The 18,029-nt window shown below is 41.5% G+C and overlaps 1 gene segment (V, D, J or C); it reads left to right on the plus strand.

Moving 5' to 3' along the window:
- LOC141147980 (Ig heavy chain C region-like) overlaps positions 1-18,029 on the plus strand; it is a 40,908-nt gene that overhangs the window by 3,666 nt on the left and 19,213 nt on the right.

Here is an 18,029-nt window from a genome sequence, read left to right on the forward strand (position 1 = left end):
ATTTAGTTATATATTTAGATTTTGTTCCAGATATAGAGAGAGAGAGAGAGAGAGAGAGAGATCAAAAGATTATTAACTATATTTCGAGATATTGATATCTAGATATCTATCTATCCGATATGTCTTTATAATTTTTAATATTGAGGTAAAATAGGAACTCTACACAAACCACTTCACTCCAAATGTTTGAAAATTACTATGTACTAAAATATCTGTGTGCTAAGTAGATTACTAATTTTTTGTTTCACATAGGGGAAAAATCACTCAGCCAACAAGAAGACAGTCCACCCCAAGCCAAACAACATGATTGGGAAATCAGCCCAAGTCCCACTGAGGATGTGGAGGAAGGAGAGGTGGGCGACATGGGCACCCCACCAGGTGAGTGTCTGACACACCAGCTTACGGTAATCTATGCATGGCTGTCTTTTCTTTAATGTAATTTTTCTACTCTATTTTAGGGGATCTGGTTGTGCTTGATTCAAGCAACAGTGCCACCCCCGAGGATGTGGAGGAATTATGCTACATGGGCACCCCACCAGGTCAGTGTCTGAGACAACAGCTTTATTATGGTAAGGTAAACTATGTATGTGTGCATATTTCTAAACACATTTTTTGGTTTCATTCCACTTTAGGTACAAGAAGTGACTATTTCACCTCAGACAGTGCCCAACGGCTAATTGGTCAAATAATGGCCTGGAACAGGGAGATCGATGAAATGCGTAATCGGCTGGATCGTATGCAGCAGGAAATGAAGGACATGATTGATGTTTTGGGTAGAATCTAAATGCCCTTTTTGAAAGCCCAAAACATCGATCATGTCCTTCATTTCCTGTTTTGCTGACCCCATTCTGGGCCTTCTCTTTTTTTTTTTGGCTGAACATATATGGCTGTTTAACATAATTTAAAAAAGGAGGGCTGTTTCTAGAAAATACATACAAAATCCACAAAAAAATAAAACTTGATTTTAAAAAAACCAAAAAAAAGATAAAACTTGATTTAAAAAAAAAAAAAAAAAAAAAAAAAATTTGATTTTAAAAAAACCAAAAAAAAAGATAAAACTTGATTTTAAAAAAAACAAAAAAAAATTTGATTTAAAAAAAAAACAAAAAAAAGATAAAACTTGATTTTAAAAAAACCAAAAAAAAGATAAAACTTGATTTAAAAAAAAAACAAAAAAAAAAAAAAAACTTGATTAAAAAAAAAACAAAAAAAAGATAAAACTTGATTTTAAAAAAAAACCAAAAAAAGATAAAACTTGATTTAAAAAAAAACAAAAAAAAGATAAAACTTGATTTTAAAAAAAACAAAAAAAAAATATTGATTTTCAAAAAAAAAATAAAAAAATTAAAAAACTTGATTTTCCAAAAAACCAAAAAAAAAAAAATGAAAAAAAGCCTGTTTGCGAAAATCAAAAAGGCAAAAAAATTTTTTTGTGGATTATGTAGAAATATTTAAATATAATAATATTTTTGCTAATTATTAAGATATCATTATATTTTTGTCTATGAACATTTTCTACTAAATGCATAACTGAATGCATAACAACGATTAATAAAAACATCTCCTTATAGGAATTAAATAAATGTGTGGTTTGTTATTTCAATGCTCAGTGTCAGTTTGGTTATAATTGTAAAAAAGTTGTTTACAGTGGCAATGGAGCTTATTTAGACATTTAAAAGGAAAATACAGTTGGCACTACAACTGCTCGACCATAACCTAGGAGAAAGCCCAAAAGAAAGGCAAGCAATAAATATAATTCCAGATTTCATCAATATTTTTTTTATTTAAAAAAATTAAATATCCTGGCCCATTGCAATGGCCCCCCTACCCATAAAATAATTAACATATTGCTGTCTAACTTGACGGGCACTTTGGGGGGCCAAGCCAGTACGGACAGTATCCAGGCCCGTAAGGTTGTCATCTATAAGTCCGGCCTCAGGCCCAACTGTTCCTATATAATTTAAAGAATGTTTGTGTAAAAAGTTGTGCAGAATGCAGCACGATAAAATGATAAAATTAAGTTTGTATTCCGCCAAATTAATGGATGTTTGAAACAGGCGGAACCGGCTGGCCAGAATTCCAAACGCATTCTCAACCACTCTTCTAGCTCTGGCCAGCCGGAAATTAAAAACCCTCCTCTCCGGGGTGAGGGTTCTTTGGGGGAATGGCCTCATGAGGTGCTTGCTCAGAGCGAAGGCTTCATCGGCAATGAAGACAAAGGGGAGTCCTTCCACGTTATCCGCATCAGGTGGCAATCCCAGGCCACCACTCTGGAGACGCTGGCAGAACTCCGTCTGGGCAAATACTCCTCCATCCGACATCCGGCCATTCTTCCCCACGTCCACATATAAAAATTCATAGTGTGCCGACACCACCGCCATTAAAACAATACTGTGGAACCCCTTATAATTAAAATAGTATGACCCCGAATGGGGTGGTGGCACGATGTGGACATGTTTCCCATCTATAGCCCCTCCACAATTGGGAAAGTCCCAACGGCTGGCAAAATGGGATGCCACAGTCTGCCATTCCTGTGGCGTTGAAGGAAACTGGGGAATCAAACAAGAAAACCAAAATCATTAATTTTGAAGCTAACATTGCAAGAAAATTATACAATTAAAAACATTATTCCCCAGCATCAGTATAACATTAAATAATTTAATTCTTCTGGAATAACTAATATGGAAAGGCACACTTATCAGATTGCTCACCCCCTCTGATGGAACATTGATTACATTTTAGGGGGTTGTGAAATCCCTAAAAAAGATTACTTTTAGGACACGCAGGAATTTAGGGACTAAAAAGGCTACAAGACTGCAGTTGTCGCACTCTGCAGGTGCAGTTGCTAACCAGCTTACAGTAAATGAGGTAAGGTAAAAAGGCATTCATGTTGCAAGGAGTACACAATCACATGCAAGGGCAATTAATGAAAACACTTTGTGGTTTGCATATGATTTGATGATGGAAATCAGCAGAGCTTCTGCTCATTTACTAAAGCACTGGAACAAATGCACTTGTAGAGTGCACATGCATTTTGCAAAGTGCAACATATCAAGCTAATTGCTAATTATCAGCATACTATTTGGAGTGAGTTTAGGGGGGGGGGGGTTGGTAAATCTAGCTAATTGCTAATTATAAGCACACTAAATACACTCAAACAAAATACATTCAAAATGAGTAGACTAGGTGGATATGTTCCCATCATTGCATGCTGGGGAGGTTATTGAAGGAAAATATACATGCATGACAAAAAATAACAGGAAAAAAATCCAGCATGTGTGAGGATAAAAAGGGGACATTCACACTATATTGCAATGATGGTAAGTAGTGTTTGAAGCAAGAAATACATTACATTATCAAAGATTACATAAAAGAACATGTGATGCTAATAAAAGAAAAATATCTTACCTTAATATAGTCCTTCTGCAGGACCTGGATGATGGCAGAACAGGTCTCTGGGATAATGATCCCCAGAGCCTGGGGGGAGATGCCTGTCGAGAACTTGAGGTCCTGCAGGCTTCTCCCTGTCGCCAAGTACCGCAACGTGGCAACTAGCCTCTGCTCCGGAGTGATGGCTTGCCTCATGCAGGTATCCTGCCTGCTGATATAGGGGGTCAGCAAAGCCAACAAACGGTCAAAAACGGGGTCCGTCATCCGGAGAAAGTTCCTGAAATCCTCAGGATTATTCTCACGGATCTCACGGAGCAATGGCATGTGACAGAACTGGTCACGCTGGAGCAACCAATTCTTGGTCCATGAACTCCTCCTCGCCCTGTTCATGGACTGGTCTTGGTCTGAAGAATAAACTACAGCACCAAGCACATACAATGCACGAGCTCGACGACGAGTACGTACAGGTAACATGGCTTCAAAACGGTCGGCTGGTCAGAACGCACTTAACAGAACGCACTGAAGAACAGCAAGGCCTGTGAAGAACGACCTGAAAATCAGGAACGAGCGGACAATAAAACAAAGATTTCTCAATGCCAACTGACCAAACGCACTGAAAAGCAGATACAAACCTCACAAGCACAGACTGAACAACAGTTAAAACGAACTGAAAAATACGAGTCTCACAAGCGCGAATCGTCTCTCACCAAACTTCTACTAACACGAGATAAACACGAGATTAGCAGAAGGAGCCCAAAGGGTGTCGTACGGGCTATTGAACTTCCGTTTTATAGTCTCGTCGGACTTGGTGTACGTCACCGCGTACTAGGCTGTCATACTTTTGTGTGGTCGTGTGTAGGCAAGTCCGTTCGTTAGAAAGTCTGCCGCAAGTCCGCCGAAGGTACGCCGGAAGTATGTCGGACAGGCTGTCGGACTTTTGTAGCTGAAAAGTCCGACCGTGTGTACGCGGCATTAGACCTCAAAGAAGACCTAAGTTCCCTAAATGGGACCTCCCTCTCGTTTTGGATTTTCTCTCCAATCTCAGATCAGATCCTGACAAACCTCTTTCCACAAGAGACCTCACGCTCAAGACTACTTTCCTGGTAGCTGTGACTTCGGCCAAAAGAGTTTCAGAAATAGAAATTTAGGTTCAGAGGAACCTTTTCTGACTTTTTTCCCCAGACAGAGCAGTGTTGATTCCCATGTTAGGGTCAAACCCTAAAGTAACCTTAGTCTTTCATGAAAACCAAGAGATTGTGCTTCCTACTTTTAAAACAACAGACAATCAGGATGTTCATCCTCTTGACATAGGCCACACTCTAAAACAATACCTGAAGGTGATGGCTCCTTTCAGACAAACAGAGTTTCTCTTCGTCCTTCCCCATGGTAAAAACAAAGGAATGCGAGCTTTGGTTAGATCAATTTCTTCCTGGATTGTGCATACCATTCAGAGGGCATACAGGGCAAAGGGCTTGGCTCCTCCTGAAGCAGTGACAGCTCATTCGACCCGGAGTATCTCAACCTCTTGGGCAGCTTCTCGGCATGTTCTGCATGAAATCATTTGTAGAGCGGCCTCTTGGTCTTCTATTAACACATTTGTTTCTCACTACTGTGTTGAACCAGCTGATCTGTCATCCATTAATTTTGGTTTACAAGTATTGTCGATTGACAATGTTAAATAAATTTAGGTTCTTTGCTCAACATTTTGCCAGCCCAAGTGTGTATGGCGAGTTATTTCCCACACGTTGCTGCCATGGAGTCTGTCAGGAAAATGGAAAATTTATATCAAATACTTACCGTAATTTTCCTTTGCTGATAGACACCATGGCAGCAAGAGTTCCCTCCCAAATGTCTGGAGTGGGCTAGTTACGGAACATGGATAGCAGCCTAGAGCAAAGATTTATGGGAGAGGGGTCCTATTGGGTAGTTATGGAGGCGGGGCTAACCCACAGGTTGCCGCCATGGAGTCTATCAGGAAAGGAAAATTACGGTAAGTATTTGATATAAATTTTTCGGTTTTCTAACACCCTAGAGAATAAAATGATGGTCGTTGCAATACTTTATGTCACATCGTATTTGCGCAGCGGTCTTACAAGCGCATTTAAAAAAAAAAAAAAAAAAACACACTTTTTTTAATTAAAATATAAGACAACAGTAAAAGTAGTCCAATTATTTTTATATTGTGAAAGATAATGTTACGCCGAGTAAATTGATACCCAACATGTCACGCTTCAAAATTGCGCCCGCTCGTGGAATGGCGACAAACTTTTACCCTTAAAAATGTCCATAGGAGACATTAAAAAAATTCTACAGGTTGCATGTTTTGTGTTACAGAGGAGGTCTAGGGCTAGAATTATTGCTCTTGCTCTACGGATCGCAGCAATACCTCACATGTGTGGTTTGAACACCGTTTTCTAATGCGGGCGCTACTCACATATGCGTTCGCTTCTGCACGCAAGCTCGGTAGAACGGGGCGCGTTTAAAACATTTTTTTTTTCTTATTTATTTTATCTTTTATTTTTTATTTTTACACTGTTTAAAAAAAAAATGGTGTCACTTTTATTCCTATTACAAGGAATGCAAACATCCCTTGTAATAGAAAAAAAGCATGACAGGACCTCTTAAATATGAGATCTGGGGGCAAAAAGACCTCAGATCTCATATTTGGACTTAAATGCAATAAAAAAAAATTAAAAAAAACTTTGTCATTTTGAAAAAATGACAACAAAAAAAATGTGACTTTAAGACGTATGGGCGGAAGGGACGTTTTGACCTCGCTTCCGCCCTGCTATAGTATGGAGACGGGTGGGGGCCATCTTCCCGTCACTTACCTCCATACCCAGGCAAGGGACAGACGCGATCGCCTCCGCTGCTGCCGACAGCTCTGGTAAGTGACGGAGGGCACCAGATTGCGGCGAATCCGCTGCAGAGACCACTTTTTATCATGTAGCCAACTGCTGGCCGAACACGGGGATACCAGGGTTATGGCAGCTAGCTGCTGCCATATCATCAATATCTGTCCCTAAATTAGGGACGTACATCGGCGCGCGGCGGTCGGCAAGTGGTTAAAGTACACCTACCCAGAGCAATATGGAGGTTTCTCACCTCCTTTTACAAATTTTCTAATTGTGTTAACTTTTTGGTTTTAACACAGCTCAGGAAAAACTAAAAAGTCCTTACTAGCACATGTGTTTGGGGCCAGTGACTCAAAGTATTGAAGTCAAGATCTGGCAAGCAACTAGCATTTTTGGAAGGAGAAATCAGCAATGTTCATTTCCATATTTCTCACTCTGGGCTTCTTTTAAGAAAGTGGTGTTCAACTGAGAGGAATGGAAATGAAAATCTGTCCTAATTTTCCCAATACACTGTATTTATAGTGGAAATGCTTTGTTTATGGTTATTTCCTCATTGGTCATTATCAAGCTGACAGCTGGGTCAAGCTGGCAGAGTGGTTTGTCAGAGAACATCCTGAAACAACTGTGCTAAGATCGAGGAGACTCCTCTGAGATATTTTTCTCCAGTTGGCTAAAACTACGTTGGCTCTGGTGGGGAAGTTAAAGAGGAGCTCCAGCCCCCCCAGCAAAAAATTAACAGTCAGCAGCTACACATACTGTAGCTGCTGACTTTTAATATAAGGACACTTGCCTGTACAGCAATCCAGCGCTGTCAGCACCCCAGCCGAGGTTTCCATCGCCATTGTCTGTAAGGGAAACCGGCAGTGAAGCCTTGCGGCTTTTCTGAGTGGCCCGGTGGCAGGGATAAAGAAGAGGGGGGCCAAACTTCTGAGTGATCTCGCCGTAGCAAGATCTATCAAAAGTGGGGACAAGTACCTGTCAAAAACAGGTACCCGCTCCTCCCTCACACCCCAAAGGTACCAAATGTGGCACCTGAGGGGGAGGAGTCAAGTAAGCGGAGCTTCCACTTTTGGGTGGAACTCCGCTTTAATGTGCTCATATGCTAATAAGGAATATGCAGATAGGAGAGAGCAGTGACAGAGATGGGTTCATTGATTGGAGATGTTTATCCTTTTACTTTCCAGTCACAAGGTAGGGGAAGACAAGACCTAAAAATAAATGCACATTTTTGTCAGGTAAAAAAAAATGTGCATTTGCTATATTTTTTTTTTATGAGCCTGGAAAGCATTGCTCCTACCATCAGCAGATTGCTGATGACATGCAGGGCTCCTGCACACTGTCAGTGTAAGCTGTCTGCCTATATATCATACAGACAGGCAGTTTCACACTGAGAGGAAGAATCAATGAACTACCACATCGCTTAACAGCGCCCTGGTAATTCATTGAGAACTACAAGCCAACAGCTGCAAAGAAATGATCGCAGCAAACTAACACCAAAATCACCAAATGTACAAAAAAATTATAACAGAAAATAACAAAATATTAACTAAATGAAACAAGAAATAAAAAAAAATTGAAATAAAAAAAAAACAATTATCTCTCAAAACCAACCACAAAAACTAATAAAACCAGAAACTAAACACTAACAGATAATACACTTGCACACTACAACAGATATAAACTAAAATGAACAACGAAAAACAAAGGATTGCAAAGATATTCGCTCAGATGCACAGACAAATAATCATGTGATCTGCTCCACTACACTAACTAACCCACAAAGGGAAGTCCCATGATTGGGCCTGCCCTGTAATGCAGGCCTCAGCAGCAGAAGAAAACCTCAGATTGGTCAACCAACAGTCACATGTTTCTGCAGTAACGAAATTTGGAATGAATAGTGAACGAATCTAACGAAGATTCGTATTTCGGATCCAAAATTCTTCAATGGAATTTCGTATTTCGGATAAAAACAAAACTATTATTGGCATCGACTGCCATATTGAGAAAGGTATATTTTTGCCTTTAAATTCATCATAACGAATGTTCGTAATTGTTACGAAAAGTTAAAACGTATTTCGTACGAATCGAAATAGAATTTCAGACATGAATTACGAAATACGAACTAACGGCTAATATGAAACGGAACGGAACTAAATGAAACTAAATTTATTGATGGCGCACATGTCTAGTGACAAGTGTGTCTTGCCTACAGTCAGGCATGGAGGGGGGAGTGTCATGGGCTTTATGAGTGCTGCCGGCACTGGGGAGCTACAGTTCATTGAGGGAACCATGAATGCCAACATGTACTGTGACATGCTGAAGCAGAGCATGATCCCCTCCCTTCGGAGACTGGGCCGCAGGGAAGTATTCCAACATAATAACGACCCCAAACACACCTCTAAGATGACCACTGCCTTGCTAAAGAATCTGAGGGTAAAGGTTATGGACTGGCCAAGCATGTCTCCAGGCCTAAACCCTATAGAGCATCCTCAAACGGAAGGTGGAGGAGCGCAAGGTATCTAACATCCACCAGCTCCGTGATGTCATCATGGAGGAGTGGAAGAGGACTCCAGTGGCAACCTGTGAAGCTCTGGTGGACTACATGCCCAAGAGGGTTAAGGCAGTGCTGGAAAATAATGGTGGCCACACAAAATATTGACACTTTGGGCCAAATTTGGACATTTTCACTTAGGGGTGTACTCACTTTTGTTGCCAGCAGTTTAGACATTAATGGCTGTGTGTTGAGTTATTTTGAGGGGACAGAAAATTTACACTGTTATACAAGCTGTACACTCACTACTTTACATTGTAGCAAAGTGTCATTTCTTCAGTGTTATCACATGAAAAGATATAATAAAATATTTACAAAAATGTGAGGGGTGTACTCACTTTTGTGAGATACTGTATGTAAAGCTTAACTCAGTCTGCCCAATACTAATCATGTCTCCTGCTGACTCTACCTGCTTCTAACACTGTCTTGCCTGCCTTGACCTCATCCTAGAGATTGACAATGCTCTTGCTTGCCACCTGCCGTAGACTCCGTCTAGAGACTAACTATGGTCTAGCTTTTTGCCTGCCCCAGTCTTAGCAACCTAAAGAAAAATGTGCCGCTCCAGGTTGGTCCACAACTTACTGCCCAGACACAACACAGGTGCAGGTCCGGTACGTGCTGCAGATTCTACAAAAAGCAAGAATGGAGGACCACACACTTTAAATCGTAGCTAAAAATCCATCATCTTTATTTCCATCAATTAAAAACAGGACATCAGCACACACAGACAGCAAGGTTAACGTGTTTCACATCTTACTGATGCTCAATCATAACCTATAATTGTTATGATTAAGCTTCAGTAAGACATGAAAAGCGTCAACCTTGGGTCTGTGTGTGTTGATGTCCAGTTTTTAATTGATGGAAATAAAGAAGATGGATTTTTAGCTTTCAATTTAAAGTGTGCAGTCCTCCATCCTTACTTTTTGTAGAATCTACTCTAGCCCCATGCTTGTTCTCTGACCTTCTGCTGTACCATACTCTGTTTCTGCATTGTTGCCAATCTATCCTGTGACACCTTGGTGAGGCCATCCTGAGGGCCGTGACCTGGTGGCCTATCACTCCTTGCATGGTGCACTGGTGAAGGCTGAGCTGTTGTTTAGATGCTGACTCTTGGGTGAACTTATGTTATCTGCCAGAAGTATCAATTTTAAAATAACTCTTCCCTGTTCTACCAAAAACAAAATATAGAATTTTAGCAATGGATGGGTATTAACCTTTATTGTGTTTTCCTACTGAAGATACATTCTAACGTGAGCCACTATTTTCACTCGACAATCTGTTCTTTGGTCACTTTGATAAAAAAGGTTCATTGTTTCACTTTATCTTACGTAATCCAGTTCACTAGCATACATAATAATTGCCTGGACTTCAATTATTGAATACTCACCTATTAACAAAAAGACCTTTGCGACTTCTTATAAGATTGTAATTTACCATCTCAGCAGTTTAAGAGTAACCACATTTTACAGAGCCCTGTGGGAAACATTTAATAAGTCCCCCTCCCCCCTACAAGTTGTGTGGCAACCCTAAAAGACCTCTGTTCCTCTGTTTCCACTAATAAAAATCCCTTTACAGTGATGGTCAATTATAAGCCCCCACTAATAAAAGTCTCCCTAGACATGTGGTTGTTGGAAAGACAAGAACCTCTTAACCACTTTAAGACCGGGCCTCTTTTTTAGATGTGGTGTTTACAAGTTAAAAACAGGGTTTTTTTTGCTAGAAAATTAATTAAAACCCCCCAAAATTATACATTTTCTTTCCTGACAGACTCCATGGCAGCAACGTGTGGGTTAGCCCCGTCTCCATAACCACCCAATAGGACCCCTCTCCCATAAAGCTTTGCTCTAGGCTGCTATCCATGTTCCTTTTTTGTCCTCCTCCGTAGGACCAGGTATTTGGTTCTCCTACCTGAAGATGTTTTCCCTACGATCGAATCAGCCGAGTGCCAAGTTATGTTCCTCTGATAGGCCCTGACTGTTAAGCAGGGTATGGAGTGTACAGCAGAGTAGCGCTGAAGAGTGGGAATTGGTTCATCGATGTGCGCACGGTCTGTTTGCCTATTGTTACCAGGTGACCATTATCTGCTACAAAGTCCGGTGTGTGTGGCAGGTCCCTCGGCTCAGGGGATCGTAGGTGGAGTGGTAAGTTTATATATATATATATATATATATATATATATATATATATAAAATCAGCAGTGTTTGTGTGTTGTTTGTACCTTTTTCTCATTTTTCTCTGCATCATTGTTCTATGCTGTCACTGATGCTTTCTGCATTCCAGCAGCCGCTCTCTGTTACTTCCGGGTACCGGCGTGCGCTCTGCGCATGCGCGGTCCCGATACGACTATGAGGCTTGGTTCGCGCATGCGTGCGAGCATCTCATGTCTGATGCTGGTGATGACGTCACAGTCACCACTTTTAAAAAGTTGTAGGACGCTTACAGATCCCCGGGAATGATCATGGGTGCTACGGCGACTTCCCGGGGCAACTATCTTAGCGGTTCAAGGTAAGACAAGCTCTATTGTCTGGGGTATGAGGTCTTGGTCAGCCAGCTGTCTCTGCAGTTTCCTATTGTGTTGACACCATGGATTCCTCACTGCCCCCTAGTGGCCAGCCCGCTTGTAACAGGTATGTTTGCAGTTATGCTTTTCTGCCTGTGCAAGGGAAGAGAGTAGGATTTTAGGACACTAGCTCATTTCTGTCTCTCTCTTTTCTGTTTTTCTTTCCTCACAGCCCTTCTAGGTCTGATCCAGTAGTTCTCATAGAGGAAGTAGATCATCAAAATAACACCACCGGCAATCTTCCTCCAGGTCTAGCCATCGTAGGTCTCCTTCCAGATCTGAACAGCGCAGTAAAAATCTTCCTCATCCCACTTCATCTCACTCTAGCAAGAGACCAGAAAAATCATGTTGGGGGTGTAGGATGCCTTTTCCAGCAGACAAATCTCTCTGTGATCACTGCTTCTCTAAAGCCGCAGATGAGAGGGATGGTACAGACCAGTGTCTAGAATCTATGGTGAGGCGGGTTGTAAAGGAATCTCTACAGGAAAGAGAGGCTCAACAACCCCGTGATTCCCCATCAGACCCATTATGCCCTCCAGTAGGAGAAGGTTTAGTACAAGAGACATGGGAATCTTCCCAGCCAAGTCGCCATTCCGCTCCTATCTCAGACAGTGAATTGGATCTGGAAGATCCTGGATTGGGGTTTGAATATGCTTTAGTTCCTTCATTGGTAAAAGCAGTAAGTGAGGCTTTGAAGTGGGAAGACCCTGTCACTTCCCCCCAAAACAGAGAAAATTCTTCAAGCATCTCAATGAGGAGTGACAATACTTTCCTTTTCTCTCTGAGTTGGGTGATATCATATCTGATGAATGGAGCAAGATGGAGAAAAAGAGTTCCATGCAATCTAAGGTCTTGAAACTGTATCCTTTTAAGGAAGAGAAAGTGAAACACCTTGAGTCAGCTCCTTTGGTGGATGCAGCACTCATGAGACTAGTAAGATATGTAATTCTTCCCTTAGAAGACACTGTATCTTTTAAAGATCCCTTGGAATGACTGATTGATTCGGATTTAAAAAGAATTTACCTGACATCAGGAATGGCATGCAAGCCAGTACAGTTATGTTGGCGGCTGTTTCAGCACGCCGTGCCTTATGGCTCTGTCCATGGTTGGCGGATCCGGCTTCCAAACAAGCTTGGTGCCGAATTCCCTTTGAGGGAACTTCACTATTTGGCAACAAACTTGATAGTGCCATAAACCAGGCCACAGGGGGTAAGTCTGGTTACCTCCCTCAAGACTGACGCCTACAGAATCTGAAACGCTAATTTCCTAGAAGACAGCTACAGACCTGGTCGGGAGTTTTCAAGGTCCTGGAAATCCAGGCAGTCCTCTTTCAAAAAACCCACAAAAGGTGCTTCCTCTGGCAACCAGGACTCCACTAAGTCCTTTTGAGATTGGACCCGCTCAGGCATGCCACATGGGGGCTCATCTTCTCCGCTTCCGCATGTCTGTGCCCCCTCAATCCGGGATTACTGGACCGTCAAGGCGGTCTCCTCTGGTCACAAGTGGGTCTTCACCAACACCCCAAGTCTCAGATTTGTTCCTACAACTCTTCCAGTTTCAGAAGAGAAAAAGCAGGTCCTGTTAACTTACGGGAATGGTTTATTGGATCAAGGCGCAGCCATCCCTGTTCCAGAAGACGAACGAGGCAAAGGCATGTATTCTCCTCTGTTCATGATACAAAAGAAAAACGGCACATGGAGACCAGTCATAGACTTAACCCATCTGAATTCCTTTATCCGGAAGGAAAAATTAAAAATGGAATCCTTACTTACAATTCAACAGTCAGTACATCTGGGAGACTGGTTGATTTCAATCGATCTAAAAGATGCCTACTTCCACGTGCTGGTGGCATTGGATTTTCAACAATTCCTCCGCTTTGCGGTAGACGATCAGCATCTACAATTCACGTGTCTACCCTTCGGTCCAACGACGTCACCTTGGGTCTTTTCCAAGGTCCTATTATCTGTTGTGGCTCTTCTTCGTGTCAAAGGGGTTCATCTCTACCACTATCTAGACAACCTACTTCTCCTAGCTCAGAACAAAGACCAACTTTTGGAGCACAGGAGCTTAGTCATTTCCACCCTGCAAGAATTTGGGTGGCTCCTGAATTTAGAGAAGAGCCATCTAGAGCCAACACAATCCCTTGTGGTTTCTAGGGGCTCACTTCAACACAGTGGAAGGCACTATCTCCCTTCCAGAAGAGAAGATTGCAGTGATTCGAGACAGAATACATGCAGCCCTCGTGTCATCTCACCTCTCCGCTCTCCAGTGCCTGAAAGTAATTGGCACAATGACAGCCACCATTCCTATGGTGAAGTGGGCCTAATGGCATACACGGCCCTTCCAAAAAGGGTTCCTTCAACAATGGGATTCTTCCAGCCAAATCCAGCACATACTCTTTACTCCAACCATGAGAACGTCCCTCCTTTGGTGGCTTCAAGGGAAAAATCTACGCAAGTGCCATTCAATCATTCCCATCTCATGGGTCACGATAACATCAAATACCAGCAATCGGGGATGGTGGCACTCATTGTCTTTTGGAAGTGGCTCAGGGCAGATGGAATTCCCTTCTCAGGGGATTGTCTCCAACATTCTGGAGCTGAGGGCAGCCTTTCAGGCACTCCTGTCATTTCGCCATCTAACAATGAATTCATCAGTAATGTTAAGGTTGGACAATACAACCGTGGTGGCTTACATAAGGAAGCAAGGTGCAACTCGCAGCTGGTCCCTGATACAGGAAGTGGAGCCAATAATGAGCTGGGCTCAGAAGAACTTGTCCAACATCTCTGCGATTTACATTCCAGGGATTCAGAATGTACAAGCGGACTTCCTTTCACGTGTTCAAATGAACAACAATGAGTGGTCTCTCCACAGAGGGGTGTTCGAGTGGCTTCTTACCCTGGAAGTGTCTCCAGAGGTCGATCTGTTTGCTTCCCCATGCAATCACAAAATGCCCAAATATTATTCGAGGTTCAGAGACCCTCAGGCATATGGGACAGATGCTCTCTCAGATCAGTGGAGGTTTCAGAAGACCTATACCTTCCCTCCGGTACCGGCGATTCTTCAATTTCTCCGGAGGCTCAGAGCAGAGAAGGTGGAAATCATAGCAGTGATTCCTTTCTGGCCCAACAGGCCATGGTTCCCTCTGTTATCGCTCCTCAGCTATCAAGACCCAGTTCCCCTACCTCTCAGGCTGGATCTGCTGTCTCAAGGCACGACGTTACACCCGTGTCCATCCTGCCTACACATCAGGGTGTGGTTCTTGAAAGGGGAAGGCTCGAAGCTCTAGGTTGCCCTGAGGAAGCTATTCCGACCCTTCTCAATGCCAGAAGGAAAAGTACAAATAGGGTATATGAGCGTATATGGTCCAGATTCACTGATCATATGTCTTCCAGGTCGAATCCTTGTAACTCTCCAGCAGTCCAAGACATACTGAGTTTTCTCCAATCAGGACTTGACCTGTCTCTGGCAGTCAGCTCACTAAGGGTGCAAGTATCAGCCATCTTGGCCTTCACAGGAGTTTCATGGGCACTTCATTCTCTGGTCCGTCAGTTCTTTAAAAGAGCCATTAGGCTTAGACCTCAAAGAAGACCTAGGTTCCCTGAATGGGACCTCCCTCTCATTTTGGATTTTCTCTCCAATCTCAGATCAGATCTTGATGAACCTCTTTCCACAAGAGACCTCATGCTCAAGACTACTTTCCTGGTAGCTGTGACTTCGGCCAAAAGAGTTTCAGAAATAGAAATTTAGGTTCAGAGGAACCTTTTCTGACTTTTTTCCCCAGATAGAGCAGTGTTGATTCCCATGTTAGGGTCAAACCCTAAAGTAACCTTAGTCTTCCATGAAAACCAAGAGATTGTGCTTCCTACTTTTAAAACAACAGACAATCAGGATGTTCATCCTCCTGACAGAGGCCACACGCTAAAACAATACCTGAAGGTGATGGCTCCTTTCAGACAAACAGTTTCTCTTCGTCCTTCCCCATGGTAAAAACAACGGAATGCGAGCTTTGGTTAGATCAATTTTTTCCTGGATTGTGCATACCATTCAGAGGGCATACAGGGCAAAGGGCTTGGCTCCTCCTGAAGCAGTGACAGCTCATTCTACCCGGAGTATGTCGACCTCTTGGGCAGCTTCTCGGCATGTCGTGCATGAAATCATTTGTAGAGCGGCCTCTTGGTCTTCTATTAACACATTTGTTTCTCACTACTGTGTTGAACCAGCTGCTCTGTCATCCATTAATTTTGGTTTACAAGTATTGTCGGTTGACAATGTTAAATAAATTTAGGTTCTTTGCTCAACATTTTGCCAGCCCGGGTGTGTATGGCGAGTTATTTCCCACACGTTGCTGCCATGGAGTCTGTCAGGAAAATGGAAAATTTATATCAAATACTTACCGTAATTTTCCTTTGCTGATAGACACCATGGCAGCAGGAGTTCCCTCCCAAATGTCTGGAGTGGGCTAGTTACGGAACATGGATAGCAGCCTAGAGCAAAGATTTATGGGAGAGGGGTCCTATTGGGTAGTTATGGAGGCGGGGCTAACCCACAGGTTGCTGCCATGGAGTCTATCAGGAAAGGAAAATTACGGTAAGTATTTGATATAAATTTTTCGGTTTTCTAACACCCTAGAGAATAAAATGGCGGTCGTTGCAATACTTTATGTCACACCGTATTTGCGCAGCGGTCTTACAAGCGCACTTTTAAAAAAAAAAAACACACACTTTTTTGAATTAAAATATAAGACAACAGTAAAAGTAGCCCAATTTTTTTTATATTGTGAAAGATAATGTTATGCCGAGTAAATTGATACCCAACATGTCACGCTTCAAAATTGCGCCCGCTCGTGGAATGGCGACAAACTTTTACCCTTAAAAAAGTCAATAGGAGACATTAAAAAAATTCTACAGGTTGCATGTTTTGTGTTACAGAGGAGGTCTAGGGCTAGAATTATTGCTCTTGCTCTACGGTTCGCAGCAATACCTCACATGTGTGGTTTGAACACCGTTTTCGAATGCGGGCGCTACTCACATATGCGTTCGCTTCTGCACGCAAGCTCGGTAGAACGGGGCGCGTTTAAACATTTTTATTTTCTTATTTATTTTATCTTTTATTTTTTATTTTTACACTGTTTAAAAAAAAATTGTGTCACTTTTATTCCTATTACAAGGAATGCAAACATCCCTTGTAATAGAAAAAAAGCATGACAGGACCTCTTAAATATGAGATCTGGGGGCAAAAAGACCTCAGATCTCATATTTGGACTTAAATGCAATAAAAAAACAAAAAACAAAAAAAAACTGTCATTTTGAAAAAATGACAACAAAAAAAATGTGACTTTAACCACTTTAGCCCTGGACCATTATGCTGCCTAAGGACCAGAGGTCGTTTTCCAATTTGGCACTGCGTCGCTTTAACTGGTAATTGCGCGGTCATACAATGTGGTACCCAAACGAAATTTGCGTCCTTTTCTTCCCACAAATCGAGCTTTCTTTTGATGGTATTTGATCACCTCTGCCGTTTTTAATTTTTGCGCTATAAATGGAAAAAGACCGAAAATTGTGAAAAAAATGATATTTTCTACTTTTTGTTATTAAAAAAATCCAATAAACTCAATTTTAGTCATACATTTAGGCCAAAATGTATACGGCCACATGTCTTTGGTAAAAAAAATGTCAATAAGCGTATAATTATTGGTTTGTGCAAAAGTTATAGCGTCTACAAACTAGGGTACATTTCCTGGAATTTTCACAGTTTTTAGTTTATGACTGCCTATGTCATTTCTTGAGGTGCTAAAATGGCAGGGCAGTACAACCCCCCCCAAATGACCCCATTTTGGAAAGTAGACACCCCAAGGAAATTGCAGAGAGGCATGTTGAACCCATTGAATATTTATTTTTTTTTTGTCCCAAGTGATTGAATAATGACAAAAAAAAAAAAAGTGCGCTCGTTAGTAGAGGTCAACCCATATATCGGCCGGCCGATATATCGGCCGATATTTGGCTTTTTTTACTTAATCGGCATCAGCCGATTGTGCTGATAAAAAAAGCCGATTCAGCGGGACTTGCAAATGACTTCTGTAATAGAAGTCAATTGCAAGTTGTGTGAAGTTATCTTCTCTCCTCCTCTGGGCAGCCTGCCAAGTCTGATAAGAAGATACATTTGTATCTCTTTCAGGTTCTTTTTATCAATAGACTGAACTCCGTGGAGAAGTTTTCAGTTTAACCATTTAAAGACTAAATCTTTTCTGACACTTGTTGCTTACAAGTAAAAATCCTGTATTTTCTGCTAGAAAATCATTTAGAACCCCCAAACATTATATATATATTTTTTAGCAGAGACCCTAGGGAATAAAATAGCGGTTGTTGCAATATTTTATGTCACACGGTATTTGCGCAGCGGTCTTTCAAACGCAATTTAAAAAAAAAAAAAATACACTAATGAAATTAAAAAAAAAAAAAAAAGCAGTAAAGTTAGCCCATTTTTTTTCGTCCAAAAGTTTTGATTACCTGTTTTTGTGTATTTAATATTTAAGATATAGTTATTTTTTTTTTAATCTAAATTCTACATACAAGTGAACTGATTGGAGGTTTGTTTTGTTTAATAAATATTTAAATATAAAACATTTTCTGTATCACTTATTACTTAAGGCTGCTTTCACACTAGAGCGGGC

Source organism: Aquarana catesbeiana, linkage group LG06, assembly GCF_042186555.1.
Source record: "Aquarana catesbeiana isolate 2022-GZ linkage group LG06, ASM4218655v1, whole genome shotgun sequence".
In the NCBI taxonomy this organism is placed as follows: Eukaryota; Metazoa; Chordata; class Amphibia; order Anura; family Ranidae; genus Aquarana; species Aquarana catesbeiana.